The sequence below is a fragment of the Suncus etruscus genome, chromosome 4, assembly GCF_024139225.1.
Source record: "Suncus etruscus isolate mSunEtr1 chromosome 4, mSunEtr1.pri.cur, whole genome shotgun sequence".
Lineage (NCBI taxonomy): Eukaryota > Metazoa > Chordata > Mammalia > Eulipotyphla > Soricidae > Suncus > Suncus etruscus.
This window is the reverse complement of record NC_064851.1, coordinates 131495257-131513150: the sequence shown is the minus strand read 5'-3', so window position 1 is coordinate 131513150 and position 17894 is coordinate 131495257. Positions and strand designations below refer to the sequence as shown.

General features: G+C 33.3%; 1 non-coding gene across 1 annotated transcript; it reads left to right on the top strand.

The window, feature by feature from the left end:
- Positions 1–10191: 10191 nt before the first annotated feature.
- Positions 10192–10297, top strand: LOC126007360 (U6 spliceosomal RNA). Its single transcript, XR_007494940.1, has one exon. It is a non-coding gene; the product is annotated as a U6 spliceosomal RNA (small nuclear RNA).
- Positions 10298–17894: the final 7597 nt, after the last annotated feature.

Here is a 17894-nt window from a genome sequence, read left to right as displayed (position 1 = left end):
CACAGTAGGTAAAGCATTGTCCTTGAACATGGCTGATCCGGATTAATCCTTTGCATCACAGATGGTTTCCAGATCCTGCCAGGAGTAATTTCTGAGCACAGAGACAGGAATAACCTTATAGATTTATAATAACCCAAGTGCTGCCAGGTGTGGTTCAAAAACTAGAAAAAAATGTTTACAATCAACTATTTTTAATAGATCTGAATAAATTTGAATGTGTGTATGAGAGAGAAAGAGAAAGAGAGAAAATCAAATTTTAGAAGCTAAAGAATGCTACCAGCTTTGGTTATTTGAACATGATTTTGTACATTGTCTGGTTTTCTCAATGGTAATTATGCTGAAATTGGCACCCTATGAACTGAGTCAATCACAGTACCCTTTAAATTTCATTTTTTTTTCTTTAAATTTCTTTATGGTTGACTAGTTTAGGGTTTGATCTTGATTGAAAATCAATTGATAACATTTTTCTATAATTATCACTTGAAGCTAGACAGTTTTGTCTTACTCAAGAGTTAAAACTTATTTGTAAGGCATAATTACATATATAATAAGGTCATAGAATTCATGTAATAAGTATTCTCTACTTGTCTTTAATGCCTGTAGATAGGATGATAAGGTACTAAAAATAGGGAAAGAACTTATGTTGTAGATCACAAGAGTACTTTTCTTTCATACTTGAGGCTCTAGACTTGGTTTTCTGCACAACACAAAAATAAATTAATAATTTAAAACTAAAGAAAATTTTAATTTAGTTAAATTTGACCCTAAAATATTTAAAATTGTGCACTTTTTTTTCAAGAATAAAATATATTTCAATAGAGGGGTTGGAGAGATAGAGGGAAGAAAGTTAAGACTTTGCATGTGACTGATCCCAGTTGATTCCTGTCATATTGTCCTAGCAGGCATCGAGCATGATCATAGTGGCTCACATATCCTTAGCACCATAGGGCCACAGAAGCATGACATCTTCAAGCCTTTACATTGAACCACAGTTCTGGTGGCTTACAATCTGTGGAAGGTGCATTTTATGAGCTCTACTTGGGAGATCCACCTCCTTCCACAAAATTTCATAATAATAATAATAATAATAAATATTTAAAAGAACTGCCTAGTATTGTCATTAATCTTACAACCTCTGGAATAATGCACCCTTTTCTAATTCCCTAAAACTTCAAGAAGTTGCTTAAAAATCTCTGTATCTTTTATTGATCTGTAAAATGGGGATATCATAATTTCAAAAAATTTATTTGAAGCGACTAGGAATATAATCATATAACAATGCAGAAACGTAAGACATTTGCAAATGCTAACTCTTGTTATTTCAACTTTAGCTATCATAACCTACATATATTTACATTTTTCTTCAGATATTCTAAAAAGGCCACATAAACGGAAGGTCATGACATGAGGCTAACCATTCAAACATTAATTAGGTGGGCACACAGGAAGCAAACAAGGTCAGAAAGGCTGAAGAACACTGCTGTACATAATAGCTCACCATGAATGTGCTCTAGTTTCTCTAGAAAACAATGACCAGTGTCCAGTTCATCCAAAAAACATCAGGTTAGTTGATTTGTCTGCTATACCTTTGGATTTTCTGCTCCTTCAAAATTAATCTTTCCCTTTTCAAGATTTAATTTTTGTTTGTTCTCCTTTGTGTATATTCCAAGAGTACTTTTAAAAATATTTTGCAATTTAATAAAATTTTGCAATAAAATGTTCTGAAAACCACCAAATAGTAATATGAAAGTAAAATGCTGATATAAAATTTTTCAGTCATAAGCAAAACTGCTATAGAACTTTGGATAAAGGATCATTATAGCTTTCTAGTAGAGTTTCAAGGTAGGTAATGAGATGCCTCCCAGTTGTTTTTTAATATGAATTTGGCCTTCCTCGGTCTTATATGGTTCCACACAAACTTTGCAATTGATTTTTCTAAGTTCTTGAAGAATATTACATTGAATCTATATAGTAGTTTAGGTAAGATGGTCATTTTGATAATATTGATTCTTCCAATATGAGCATGGAATGTTTTTCCATTTACTTAGGTCTTCAATTTCTTGAGTGTTTCGAAATTTTTGTGATATAGTTATCTCACCTAATTTTGTTAGGGTGATTCCTAGGTACTTGATGGTTTTTGATAGTATTTTAAATGAGATAGACTCTTTGATCTCTTTCTCTTCTGAGTTGTATTTGTGTAAAGGAATGCAACTTTCTTTTATGTTTGCCACTGTAGGGGCCACTTTGCTGTGTTGGTTTGTTTCTAGGAGTGTTTTTGTGGACTCTTTACGGTCTTTGATGTATATCATCATGTCATCTGCAAATAAAGATAGTCTGACTTCTTTCCAATTTGGATTCCTTTGGTTTTCTTTTCTTGCCTGATTGCTATTACTAGAAATTGTTTGTTTGTTTGTTTGTTTGTTTTGGGGATCACACCCATTACAACTCAGGGGTTACTCCTGGCTATGTGCTCATAAATTGTTCCTGGCCTGGGGGACCATATGGGACGGTGGGGGATTGAACCATGGTCCATCCTAGGTTAGCACATGCAAGGCAAAAACCCTACTGCTTGCGCCACCTCTCCAGCCCTATTGCTAGAAATTTTATTGCTATGTTTAATATGAGTAGAGACAATGGACATTCTTGCTTAGTGCCTGACCTCAGTGGAAATGTTTTCAGTTTTTCCACTATTAATAATAATGTTGGCTATGGATTTTTATAGCTAGATGTTACTATTTACAGATAAAAAAACTAAAATATTTTATATTCAAGATTATGCCAGTGTATATTTAATTTGCTGTGAATCAAAACTAAAAATCATGGATATTATTTCTGTGAATTTAAGTGTATGTATATTTTGCATGTAATCATATTTATCTATGTCAGTGTGTATATAGACACACAAGTATGTACAGATATACAAAGTTCTCCATAATATCACATTTAATGAAAATTCACCAATAACACAATTGCTGGTCTTGATGAGAAAATTTTTTTCTGACTTTTGGGATAAATCCATATGATATGTCACCAGATATTGGCTACTAAATAACTACTTCTACTAGATTTGTTTCCAATTATAAGTTATTTAGTATTCAGAGTCCTTATATTTCTGTTATCTGATTGAATGATCCTGGATAATATTTTATTAGAGCAGAATAAAATTTGTCTATTAATTACTAACTTCATTTATTCAGTAAATCAGAGTTGATAAATAGAAATCAGGATTCTTTTTTTTTTTTTTTTTGCTTTTGTATTTGTTTTTGTTTTTGACCCTGTGATTCTCAGGAATTACTTCTGGCTCTGTACTCAGAAATCACTCGTGGCAGGTTTGGGGAACCATAGGGGATGTCAGGAATTGAACCCAGGTTCGTCCTGGGTTGGCCATGTGCAAGGCAAATGCCCTATCACTGTACTATTACCCCGGCCCCTAAATATCAGAATTCTTTAAGAAAATGTAGGGTTTAGTACTTTCATCTGAAGACTTTACTTAAAGATATGTTAGAAGTGCTATGTTATATAGTTTACTTTAAATATTTTATAATTCCTTCTCACAGTTTGTTCTATTCTTTCTTAAACTGTAGGTAACTTCTATTGTCTTATCTCAGAAAATTCTTTTCTTGGGAAGATGTTCATACATTTGCTAACCCCTTCAATTTTACTAATTTTCTAAAGTATACAAGGTCTGTAAAAATCTTGAGCAAATTTTTAAAAATGGTGATTCACCAACGTTTAACCCATTGCTTTATCAGAACTTCCAGTTTTCTTTCCAGTTTAATTCAGATGGATTCCACATTTATGTAATAATTGTAAATAAACACTATATCAATAAAAGTGAAAATATGTTCTTTAATTTATATATTTCCTTCTTGTTAGAAATAAGATTTTTAATTGTTGGATAAAAAAATTATATAATAATACTATTACCACATCATGTGCCTGAAGCTAGTTTCTGAAGTGGGTACAAGAAACCACAGGTGCAATGCATGTCATTTATTATGAACATCACATTCTTGATGTTAGCAAAAACATAACTTTATTTTCTTGGAATTTTTATTGTGTGTGGTTGTGTGTGAAAGCAGGTATTAAACTGAGAGGTTCCCATATGTAAGATCAGTTGTTACATATTTCTGAGTTCAATTGCCAGCCGGTGCACACAATTTTTATTTGGGTGGGGGGGGGAACGAGTACTGGCCACACCTGACTGTATTCAGGGATTACTCCTGGCTCTTCACTCAGAAATCACTCATGGCAGGCTCTGGGAACTATATGTGATCAAACCTATGTTTGATAGAATCAAACCTGTGTTGACTGCATGCAAAGTAAATCCTGAGACAACTATAATTTTTAAGGCAGGCTACTACATTTCTTTTTGCCATTATCTTGCATTTTCTCTTGATTAGAAGAGAATCTATAATTCAATTGCACACTTAGCTGTCATTTAAGGAAAACAGATTGCAGAAAATAACATGTACAAATTTGTACATGTAGTTTGTCTCTAGCTCTCCGGAACCTTTAATGTAGGTGATAATGAGTAATTTTTAACAAAAAGGCAATCACATATCTTGAATAGTTCATAATTTGTGTTATCATAGAATTGTTCTCCTGCTTTAAAGATGCACCAGGAAGTCATAAACACCTACAATTTATTAACTTAAGTAATAAAGCATTAATAATTAGAGGTAGGAAACAAGAATCATGATTTGTAGAGGATTATGTACTACTTTAGGCAGCTTTCCCCAGGAAGATCCTGGTCCTACAGGGCAAGATGGCAAGGGAGGATGGGTAAGAAAGTTTTAGGGCTTACCAATGTGAAGAGGCATGCTGGATGCAAAATGTATTTTAAATTTTGAAACCTTTATGCCTTGAAAAGTATCATCATTTATATAAAAATATTTAGGGATATCTTTTAACATTATTTTTGGTTACATCCATCTCTGCTTGGGTGAACTTGGGAATCAAATCCGGACCTCCATATACAAAACCTGTTGACATTCCATTAGTAATTCTCTCTAGTTCAGCGAATCCCCTCTTTGTATTTTTAATAATGTTGCCAATACTATTATTACAAATACCTATTTAGACAATCCATGATTTCCATAGAATAAATTGTATTTTCAAATATTTTTGTATTTTATTAAAAGCTAAGGAACATTATATATCACTTATCTTTGTTTAGGGGGTTTGTTTGAGTTTATAAACATTAAACTGTCCATGATGTTCATAATTTCAAATACTTATTTAATCAATTATAACGGGAATATTATTTATATTTCATGATAAAATGATATATTTTGTTTATTTTATTTTATTATTATTTTCTTAACAAATTTTTATTGTGACCAAAATGCATTACAAATCTTTCACAGAATTATTTATGATACATAGTGACAATGAATAAGGGGCATTTCCACCACCAGTGTTGTCCTGTAAAGTATGACTTCTATCATTACTCATTTTCATATTTAAATCAGGATTTCTCAATTTGATACCATTTCACAGGTAAAATTTTCTGTTGAAGGCTCATTATAAGATGTTATGTTCTATCCATCAGAAATTAATAACCTCTATAGGTTTGTACCCTAACATGTCTCCAGACATTGTGAAATGTTTTTCTGAGCATGAAAGGAATGAGAAGTAAATTAATTTGAGAACTTTAAAAATAAACTGTGCCATAATATTTCAATTATAAATAAGTGCTATTAACAATTTCAATTGGCTTTGCATTGATTCTCTAAATGTAAAGAATAGTCTTTATAACCAATCACCATGTTTTTTTGCTTCCTGTGGGGGGCAGGACTAAAGATCCATCCAAGGGTCTCTTACATGATAAACATGCTCTGTACCACTGAGTTCCATTCCTGACCCCATAATACATTTTTAAGCTTGCATTCTTAGAGACTCAAATGTTTTTTCTACTCTCCTGAAATATGTTTTGACATTAAAAGTAATTTTGGAAAATATGTGAGATATTTTTATGTATATTTATACAAAAATGGTTAGGAAACCTATTAGTCTTAATTTGTAACCTATATTGTAGTTATTTCTTAGTATATAGATATGTGTTTCTGTATGACTATATTACAAATATAGATATTTGTGTATAAACACAAAACTATAGATATTTTGTGAGAATTTAGGGAAATTAAGTTATAATTTATGTAAAATATGAGGCCAGACTTAACAATTTAAAATATCTTTCTAAATAATAAGACATATAGTAGGCTAATTAAAGGGTTTTATTAGACTGGAAATACAAAAGCAATTATTTTTGTGATATGAGACATAATCAATACTGGTAAATATTTTGAATAGCTATTTTTATTTTGTTAAAAATAATATCTTAAAGCATCTTGATTACAGACATGATTGTAGTTGGGTTTCAGTCATATAAAGGACAACCCCCTTTCACCAGTGCCACATTCCCATCACCAGTGACACCCAATCTCCCTCCCCATGCCTGTATTCGAGATAGGCATTCTACTCTCACTCATTGGCATTGTCACCATAGTTGTCAGTGTAGTTATTCCTCTAACTCCACTCACCACTCTTTGTGGTGAGCTTCATATTATGAGTCAGTCCTTCAGCCCTCATCTCTATTGTCTCTGAGCATTACTTTTATTTTTATTTTTTATTTTATCTTTTATTTTTTTAAAAAAATCCATAAAAGAGTGAGACTATTCTGTTTCTCTCCCTCTGACTTATTTCACTCAGCATAATAGATTCCATGTACATCCATGTATAGAAAAATTTTATGATAGTATCTCTCCTGATGGCTGCTTAATATTTAATTGTATATATGTACCACAGTTTCTTTAACCATTCATCTGTTGAAGGGCTTCTTGGTTATTTCCAGAGTCCAGCTATTTTAAATAGTACTGCAATGAATATAATGAACAAAGGACTTTTGAATTGTATTTTGTGTTCCTAGGATTTAACCCTAGGAGTGGGATAGTAGATAATATGGGAGCTCAATGTCCAGTTTCTTGAGTATCTCCATATGATCATATCAATAGATATAAAGAAAGCATTCAATAAGGTCCAATTCCCATTTTTGATAAAAGAAAACTCTCATCAAAATGGGAATGAAAGGAACTTTTCTCAGTATAGTCAAGGCCATCTACCACAAGCCAATGGCGAATATTATTCTCAACAGAGATAAACTCAAAAGCCTTTCTTTTAAAATCTGGTACAAGACAAGGCTGCCCTCTCTAACCACTCCTGTTCAACATAGTGCTGCATGTTCTTGCCAAAGCAATTAGGCAAGAAAAAAGACATCAAGGGCATCCAGAGAGAAAAGGAAGAAATCAAGCTCTCACTGTTTGCAGATGACATGCTACTATCTATACTTAGAAAACCATAAAAGACTACCAAAAAGCTTCTAGAAACAATATACTTATATAGCAAAGTGTCAGGCTACAGAATAGCTGTTTTATAAAACAATATCATTTTATTTTCTCTCATTGTGCTAGACAATGAAAAGAAACAAGAAGAAAGAGTTCCATGTTAGTGGCATGTGCTAAGTTTCTGTTTTTGTTTCACTGTTCATATTTATTTGTTGGAAAGTTAACTTTAAAAGATAAAATATTTTGGAGGTAAAATAAATCTTCCATTTTCATTTCCATTCAAAATATTTTGTACCTTACATATTAAGGTTGGTTAATAATTTTGAAAATTATGCTAAGGGGCTAGAGCGATAGCACAGTTAGGGTATCTGCACTGTACGCGGCCGTACAGTGGAATGGATCAGGTTTGATCCTCAACATCCTTTAGTGTCCCCCAAGGAGCAATTTTTGAGTGGAGAGCCAGGAGTAATCCTTGAGCATCACTGGGTGTGGCCCAAAACCCAAAAAAATTAATACTAATATTAATAAATGATATTTTGTATTTACATGCTAGATAGTTCTTTCAATGTTATCCTTACCTTATTTACTCATAAGTTTGGTAAGATTTAGGCCACTGTTCATAGTTCTTTGGCCCTGAATTAGTATACTTTCTACATTTATGTTTTTATTAAACAATATAAATATACATTGTATTAAAATTGTTCAAAATTGTTTCTTAGATGTTATCTAAAATCAATACCGATATGTATTAAAAGTTTGAACTGAGTTAAGATACTAAATTCAGAGAGAAAATAATTTCATAAATTGAATATAATATAAAAGCCTCATAAATATTTAAAATTATACTTAAAAATAACCTATTTAACAGATTTACATTATTCTAAAAAAATACCCAAAGTTTTAAAGAGGAATACAGAATGCTACAGGAGAAAAAGGCTAACATATCTTAGTAGAAAAGTAATTTTTTCATAATAGTATTTATATTGACATAAAAATGAAACCTTTTTCCTAAAACATGTCTTACTGTCTAAGTACAGAAAATTGGTACTGATGTTACAAACTTTTATAGCTAAATGTTGTAAGAGTAATAGATAGACTGATTCTGTAAACCAAAAACATCTTCTACAAGTATAAGATTTCATCTCATCTTTATTGAATTCACTCAGGTTGCTGCCATATATAAAATAGTGCAGGAATCTATAAAACTCACTTCTCTTGCTTTTGAAAAGTTAATGGAATGCTTCAGTAACAAAAGCAAATTTGTTTTGAGAGCAATGCAAAGATAGAAATATCTCTGGAACCCAGTATCATTTCTTAAAATAAAAATCTATTTGATTTTGTTACAATAAACAACAGACAATTTGAAAGAATCATTCAGGTCTAAAACAGAGAAGGAAGCTTGAAGTTTTAAGCATTATGATTAATTGTAGCGCTACTCAAAAAGAACATTAAGAGCAGTAATTTGTTATTTGAGAAATTGTTTATGAAGAGAACTATAATATTTCCAGAGAAAATTAGGAACAGAAACAGATTATATATAATATGTTAAAATAGTGTGTGGCTAATTTAGGGTCCTATGTTAAAGGGTCCAGAGCTATAAAATTAAGGAGACTGTGACTTGTTAAATAGAATGCAAGCCCACATGATATAGGTACGTAATTCCCATAGCACAGGACTGATAACTCTGAGAAGTGAAAAATTCTGGAACTATTCTGATTGAAGATTCATTTTTCAGTATAGCCACAGAAAATAATAGAGTAATTTATTTTATAGAATTTCTAGAAATAAGATACGGTAAAGTCATCTGAGAATAGCAATACACCCCAGGTCAGAAGAGAGAGAATCAGTAATACTCATTGCTTACTTCTACTTAAAAGTTGGTGGAAAAAAAGTCACAAATGTTTTGTGGGTTCATCTCTTTAAGAGATAAAGATAAAGATACCCAGGAAAAGCAATGGGAAAACTTTTAGTGAGAATCCTAAACTCGGGTCTTTACTAAATGTACGGTTTCATGTTGTAGGAGTGTCACCATACTATAATATGACTAGACATTAACTCAAAATATTTAGTTTCTGCAAGTGGTAAGGCATCTATCTGCCGTGCCTGTGCAGGCCTAGGATGAACTGCTGTTCCATCCTCTGACGTCACATATGGCCCCCCAAGCCAGGAGTTATTTCTGAGTGCATAACCAGGAGTAACCCCAATGTGTCACTAGGTGTGGCCCAAAACCCAAAAAAATCTAGTTTCTCATCACACATCTTTATGTAAATTTAAAGAAAAGTCGTAAGTAGGAAAACATGTAAAGTATCTATATCCAAGATCCGAGGCAAAAGGTTATCATCTTTATTTCACAACTTGTCACTACTTAAAAGTCATGCATTCCAAATATTAGAGAACATATATAAAATTCTAAGACTACTTGTCAGTTTTTAGATTACATATAATTAATTTTCTGAATTCATAAGAATGGCTATTGATGTTTTCATGTTATGTATTGAGTATTATTATTATTTTTAATATTTTTATTTTTAGTTATGTGAATAATGATGCAAAGAAAGAGGACAAGGTAAAGTTACAGTGGAAGGACAATCACCCAAAAACAGAGTTCTCAGAAGAAATTCCCCTGATGGCACCTTAATTTTAAACTTACAATCAAAGAAAGATAAAACAGAACCCATGTACAATTACTTTGTCCCTCAAGACCCCAGATTTTAGTACATTATACATTTCCTTAGCGGTACACAAAGCAATCTAAAGCCATAACATTTTTGTAACTCCTTAAACTTGAAGACATAGCAGTTTTTTACATTTCCATGCACATGCATATTAGTTTAAGTTAACCTCAGTGCTCGCTTCAGCAGCACCTATACTAAAATTAGAACAATACAGAGAAGATTACATGGCCCCTGCACAAGGATGACATGCAAATTCGTGAAGCATTCCATATTTAAAACAAAAAAAAGTTAACCTCAAAAGTTTAAGTGAGTTTTTTTTTTAAGGTTTAGAGACAAAGGAGCACAGTAAAAACGGTGTTAGAGTGGCAATTATCATTTGCTTAGGCCCACCAAAGTATAGGGGACATGGAAAGAAAAAGCCTTGGCCTAAATAAAAGGAGACCCTACCCCTGAAGTTTCCTGACATAAGACCAATTCTAGGCTCCAGGAAAACTAGTTTGCCCAATCCAGGTCATTGTCTGTAGTGCCCATACAGTTTTATTTTTCACACAGTCTCTGTTGTTGGTATCATGTTTTTGTATTGAAGATCCTGGAATCTGTATATTCTGCATTGAAGTCAGGATGGTGTGGAATGTCCTCTAATTTCAACTCACAATTAAAGGGCAGTGCAGAAAGCCTTGTCCAGTATGCAGGTCGTTGTTGTTGTTGTTTAAATCTTCTCCGTGTTAAGGGAAAACTCTTTTGAGTAGATCGATGTCAGAGCAGCAGTAGGGTCTTCCCTGGTAGAGGATTGCTTCCAGGTGATGTCATAGACAACTTTGGATGTTTCATAGATGGCTTCCCTGTTTCAGGAGTGAATGGAGAATGCCCATACTTCTGAGGCCTATGCCAGGTCATCATGTCAATGTTCAGAGTGTAAGGTCCCATTGCACTACAAGATTTGTGTGTTCCTATCTCTATCAGCGCATAAGGGGGCCACAAGAACAAGTCCAACAATCCCCATGACTTGGTTCAAACATAAGCATTAAACTGAGGGACTCTTTCACCAAAATTCCTTATTGAACATTTCACAAAGAGAAGAAAAGATAAAAAGTGGGGAAAATAAACAATCTAACTTAAGACAGTGGACACAGTTGTCACCGTTTAAGGGGATATTCAATAATAGTTATAGCAGTTGAGGGAATATACTAAAATATTCAAAGGAGATATGCATGTCCCTTTTATGTCATTAGAAATAGTCAGGAGAACTGTGCTGAATCCTGGACATCACTTTGGTCTATGATTTAGCCTTCTGGAGTCTGCAAAATGACTCCACGCAGTTCAATATAAGGAAATGCATTTGAGTGGGAACTAATCAGAAACCTAGTATGGTAGCAAATGCAGTTACAAAATGAAAGAAGGAAGAGGCCAAGAGGCTCTGAGAGTAAACAAGTAGGAAAAGAGTACTGGTCTCTTCCCAGCCTGAGAGTCCATCCTCTCATTTTTATTTTGAATATATATGGTACCCCCATGCGAATTATTATTATTATTATTATTATTATTATTATATTAATTGAAGCAGTATTACACTATATGGGTCAGGTAAAACATAGCTTAGCATCTGTCTAATGAGATGACCCTAATATTATAGTTTATATCTGTCATCTTACAAGTTGCCTTTAAAAAAAAAAACTTAAAAGGACTGGAGAGTTAGCACAGCCATAGGACATTTGCCTTATATACAGTGGATTCAGGGCTGATGGTGCTTTGAATCCTGGCATCCCATATGGTCCCCCAAGCCTATCAGGAACAATTTCTGAGGCAGAGCCAAGAGTAACTCCTAAGTGCTCTCGGGTGTGACTCCCAAAACCCAAATAAATAAATAAATAAATATATAAAGAGATAAAAACTTAACAGTTTATTTAAACAATGTCAATGAATATTTTATTAAAATTAATTATACATTTATATAATTATATCACTATTTCTTCTTTAACAAATGCATACTAGAATAGTATTTCTTCCTTTTATCAATGGCTGGGTCTTCATGGTTATATACTGTGCTTTCTTCCTTTTTTGTTTCTCTGGCTCCTTTACAGGTTCTTATTTTAAATACATATCTTTATTTAAGAAGCATGATTACAAACATGTTTGTAGTTGGGTTTCAGTTATGTACATAGAAAAGAACATCACCCCTTCACCAGTGCTATATTCCCATCACCAATGCACTCCATCTCCTTCCTTTCTCACCCCTTGCCTGCATTTCAAGACAGACATTCTATTTCTTGTTGGACCATGCAATTAAGGGGATTCAGCAGGCCCTCCAGATGTAACTTTCCTGGAGTGGATAGCTGAAAATTCCCAATGGGAGTCCTTAAAAGGCCTGCAAAGGGAGTTTTGCCCCTGCATGGAGGGTTGAGGAATTCCTGAAGATTTCTGAGATTACAGGCCAAAATATGGCCTCCATCTTTTGCTCAGAGAAATTTCAGTACCAAATATACATAGACAAGGTTCTTTTCTCTCTGTCAGCCATATTTATATCTTAAAGCCAAGTCAGCCAAACTAGTTTGCAAAACCTGTTATTCTGATTTCTGCTTCTAAGTAGTAAACAGTTTACTGCTAGCCTACAGATATTGCCCAGCCCCAAATAGCAGTCAAATAAGTTTTTCATCTTTTGTTTTAAGATCCTCCTTTATAACCCAGTCTAGTCTGTCATTTTGTTATGTAAATACCAACAGGTCCTACTGTTAATATTTTTGTTTTTCTTGAAACCCTGCTTTTTGACAACAAGGAAATTCCTTTCATGCCCAAGACTGGTTTTTACCCCTTATCAAACTCCCTGCTTAAAGATTAAATCTGACACATGCTTGCCAGAACGTGTTGTCCCCATACAATTCATTTTGTGTGGTCTCTCATTTCTCAATCTTTACTATTATCCCTTTGACTGTTTGTGTTCTCTCACTTCCCTCTTTGTAGGGTATTCCCCCACTAATGTTGCAGGGACACAAGCCACTCCCAGCAATTTCTCTCACTCACTACCATTGTCATGGTAGTTGTCAGTGTAATTATTTCTCCAACTGAACTCACCACTCAGTGTAGCAAGCTTCACATCATGGATTGTACCTTCCAGCTTTCATCTCTATTGTCTCTGTGTATTAGTAAATTAATGTTTTTTACTTAGAAACCATAGATGAGAGAGACTATTCCATGTTTCTCTATCTCCTTCTTACTTATTTCACTCAGCATAATAGATACCCTGTCCATCTATGTACAGGAAAATGTTATGACTTCATATCTCTTGTATAATATTCCATTATGTATGTATGACACAGTTTCTTTAGCCACTCATCTGCTGTTGGGCATCTAGGTTGTTTACAGATTCTGGCTATTGTAAATAGCATTGCAATGAATATAGGTGTGCAAAAGACATTTTTGTGTTGTGATTTATGTTCCTAGGTTATATCCCTAGGAGTGGGATCATATGGGACAAGTTGCCTTTTTTTTAAGTAATGCTTTCAGAAAAACTATACATAGATTTCATAACAAATAGAGGATGAATAAAAGGTTTTTTTTAACATCTTATTAATACTGATGATGTTTTGAAGTGACTAAGAGAGAATAATATGTGAACTAACTTATCAATCTTGAAGGATAATTTTTCTATGTATTAGGTAATCGAGTAGAATATTTCTTTATTTATTTATAGTTACAAATTATAATGTGATTTTAAAGTCCAATTGCCATTAAGTATTTCTATTATACAATTTGAAGAAACATTAAAGTCAGTGAGTGGATGGAAAAGAAATTTAGTACCATCTTACATATAAATTTAAAATAAACTATATTTTGAGCTTCATCCTTAACCAGGAACTAGAAATTCAAACCCAGATTGCTGCATAATTCCTCTCAGATGAACATTGTAGCTCTCTGGATCACTTAGGACAACAAATTCCTAATGATTACCCACATCCCACACTAACTCAGAGACACTGGGACCAGAAAAATACACTTAAGGCATTTGTGTTCTGTGTAGCTAACCCTAGCTTAATCCCCAGTACTTAACATGATATTTTGAGCAGCAAAGGAAATAATTGTGAGCACATTCATATGTGGCTCCCAAACCTAAATCAATCAATCAATCAATCAATCAATCAAACAAACCCAATCTCTGACATTCACCATGGTGAAAGATCAGTTGTCAACCATGCCTGCTGAGTCGTTTCCTGGCCCAAGCTTGTGATACAGAAATTCCATTTATAGCATCTACCTTAAGAGCCCCCAAAATCTATTCAGTAAATAAAATTTTGACTCCTATATCCACAGTACTTTTCACAATAACCAATATCTGTAAACATCTCAAGTATCCAACAACAGATGAGTGGCTAAACAAATGATGATACATATTCACAGTGGAATATTACTCTGATCTAATAAAAGGTAAAGTCACACAGTTTACTGCTGAATGGAGAGATCTGCAAAGCATAGTGAATGAAATTAGCTGGAAGGAAAAGTACAGAAGCACAGTTATCCACAGACAGAAAAATAGAAAAGTTTAAAGACAACAGAAACAGAACTGACCTTTAGCAGGAATATTAACATAGTGGGTAGCTGGAGAAGTAGAGTCACTGGACAATAATAAAGGGAAATGAACATTCTTGGAGGGAGTGTGCTGGGATGTTTTAATCATGGAACTTTACCATTAACATTTTTCTAAGTCACAAAATACAGTGCCTAAAATAAACATAAAATGGGGGGCGGAGAGGGTAGACACACTGATGGGTGAAGAGACAAAGCCTGGTAAACTCTAGAGAAAGACTTCAGTGTAAAAATGGAGATTGTGGGGCTGGAGAGGTGGCGCTAGAGGTAAGGTGTCTGCCTTGCAAGTGCTAGCCAAGGAAGGACAGCGGTTCGATCCCCCGGCGTTTTATATGGTCCCCCCCAAGCCAGGAGTAACCCCTGAGCATCAAAAGGGTGTGGCCCCAAAAAACAAAAAAAAAATGGAGATTGCATTGAAAGATAATTTCAACAAGGAAAGAGAAAATATGATAAAAGTATGCACATACAGCACAAAAGAGTATAGTAGATCAACTGAAAAATATAATCTAGAGATTAAACAGTAAAATAAAATAAGCTGAACATTTAATCAGTTAAAAATAGAGGAAACTATTAAAATGATGAAAAGTAAAACATTTATGGAACATCAAAAAGGACAACTTTATTCTCTCGGGTTTTAGCATTTTTTCAATTTTTAAAAATTTTTAAAATTTTGTATCACACTGGTGATGCTAAGAAACTTCTAGCTTAGTGCTCAGTGATCTTTCCCAACAGTGCTTAGAGGACCTAACTTGCAGTGTGGGAGATTAAACCTGGGCCTCCTACATGCAAATTATGCTCAGTTTATTAAGCTACCTTTCTGACTATAATTGGACATTTAGAGAAATAAAAAGAGAGGAAGGAGAAAATTCTAATTTGAGGAAAAAGTTGAGGAAAAAGAACTTCCTGAAGCTGAGAAATTCAGACATAGACTGTATAATTGTAATGTCAAAGATCAACAGAACCTTAGAGCTATAAGAAAATAAACAAATAAAAGATAACAGTATATCAAAATGATTAATACAATTATATGTGCACTTAATGGAGAAACATAAAAAATTAAATGTATTAAAATCTGCACAATAGTAGTGGGGGATTTTAATACTCACTCTCACCAATAGACAGTCAGAAAACTAATAAAGAAAACAATCTTAAAAGAGAGATTACTAGACCTAATACATTTTTTTCTAATTCTTGAGAATAAACCACATGCTGGTATATACACACACATGTAAAGTTATGGATACTTATACTATATCACCACAAAACAGATATCATCCTCAAAATGTTTTAAAAAAAAAGTAAATAATGAATTCAAAGAGGAAATGAAGTGGGAACAAACACAATAAAGACTTGAGATATAATTTGTGGGACACAGAGAAAGCACTGTTAAGAGAATTTCATTGCAACATACCAGATAAGAAAAATAGTTCAAATAAAAATATTCTCAAATCTAATGAACTCTAAAATAAAGAAAAATATGAAGCAAAGTCAGTATAATAAAGAAAATAACAATAGCAAATAAACTAAAATGGAAATAGAATAAAAATACAATATAAAAGAAAAATAAAATCAATAGATTTAATAAGTCAAAAAATCTTGACAAGTCCTTGCAAGTGGATAAGACAAAGGAAGCAGGAGATACAGAGAGGTAGGGATCTCTAATAAACAAAATAAGTAATGAAAGGGGATATATTACAGAAAATAAGTAAAATAATCTTTAGGGCTGGAGAGATAGCTTAATGAATGGAATGTGTATTATGTATGCAGGAGACCTAAGTTTCATTCCTAGTTGCATGGTTAGGAATAATTTTCAACTCTTCTGTCCTACTCTCTCTCTCTCTCTCTCTCTCTCTCTCTCTCTCACACACACACACACACACACACACACACACACACACACACACACACACACACACACACACACACACACACGGGATGGGATCTTAAGAGACTTCTATAACACCAGAGAGATAGTGCCTGTAAGGTACTTGTCTTGCCTTATGTGCAGCTGGTTCAAACACGGACACCACATAGGGTCTCCAAAGCACTGCCAAGGATCATTCCTGAGCACAGAACAGGAGTATCTTAAGAACACTACTGGATATCTGCCACTTTCAAAAGTAATTAAAAATAAACAACTCTTAAAAAAATCAAATATTCTCTTAAGACTGAATTAAGAAAATAGAATAGCTTAAAAATCTATTCTAAGCAGGAACTATGAAACAATAATAAAAATCTTCCTAAGATAGACCATGAAAGAGAATACCGAATAAAAATGAAAGAACTCCATTTACAATTGATTCAGAAGTATCAAGTATATTGGAAAGCATCAATTATCTTGGAATCAATTTTACAAACTAGTGAACTACTTTTTCTCAAAAGCTGTAAGTTATACTTAAAATAGAAGTAAAAAGGATATGGAAATACGATGTGTTCAAAGATTATAAGACAACATTATTAAAAATGTCCATTCTGGGTCAGAATTATAGTAAAGCAGGGAGGGTGTTTTCCTTGCATGCAGTCAACCTGGGTTTGATTCCTGACATCGCCTATGTTTCTCAAGCCCTGCCAGGACTAATTCCTGAATACATAGCCAGGAGTAACCACTGAGCACTACTGGGTGAGGCTCAAAACCCAAGAATAAATAAAATAAAATGAAAAATGTCCACCACAAACAAAGCACTATAAAAAAATGTAACCCCTAGAAAATTTTAATTGCAGTGTTGCTTTCCTTTACATTAACTTTCTCCTTGTTTTGGAAGCTGATACATGGGAAAAGATTGTTGATTTGGGGGGACACTAGGAGTACTAGAAGCCCAATAATTCTTATTGGAGGGTACATATGGTAATAGGTAGTTAACACAGGCTCTTATATGTATCAAGCCATGTTCTTTGCCACTCTGAACAATTTCACCAGCCTGGATACATTTTTCAATTATTTCTTTATTTCAATTATATGGGAGACAAAAGTAAAAATAAACAAATGGGACTATAATAAAAAAATTCTAACTTTAAGAATATTGCTTCAAAATGAATAAATTTTATTGATCGAATAAGATATTTACATATTATAAGCTCAACAAAGAGTTATTACCCAAAATAGATGAAGATCACACCAAAATAGATGAACAATAACTAGAAAATAAGCAGAGGTTCTGGATCTGAATTTTTGTTTTTAAAGAAGACAGGTGGCTAAAGCAAATGAATAAAATGTTTTTATGACTTAATGAGAAAATGAAAAAATAAAATCCTGGATTTGGATTAATCTAAATACTAAACTCATTGAGCAAAGCAAACA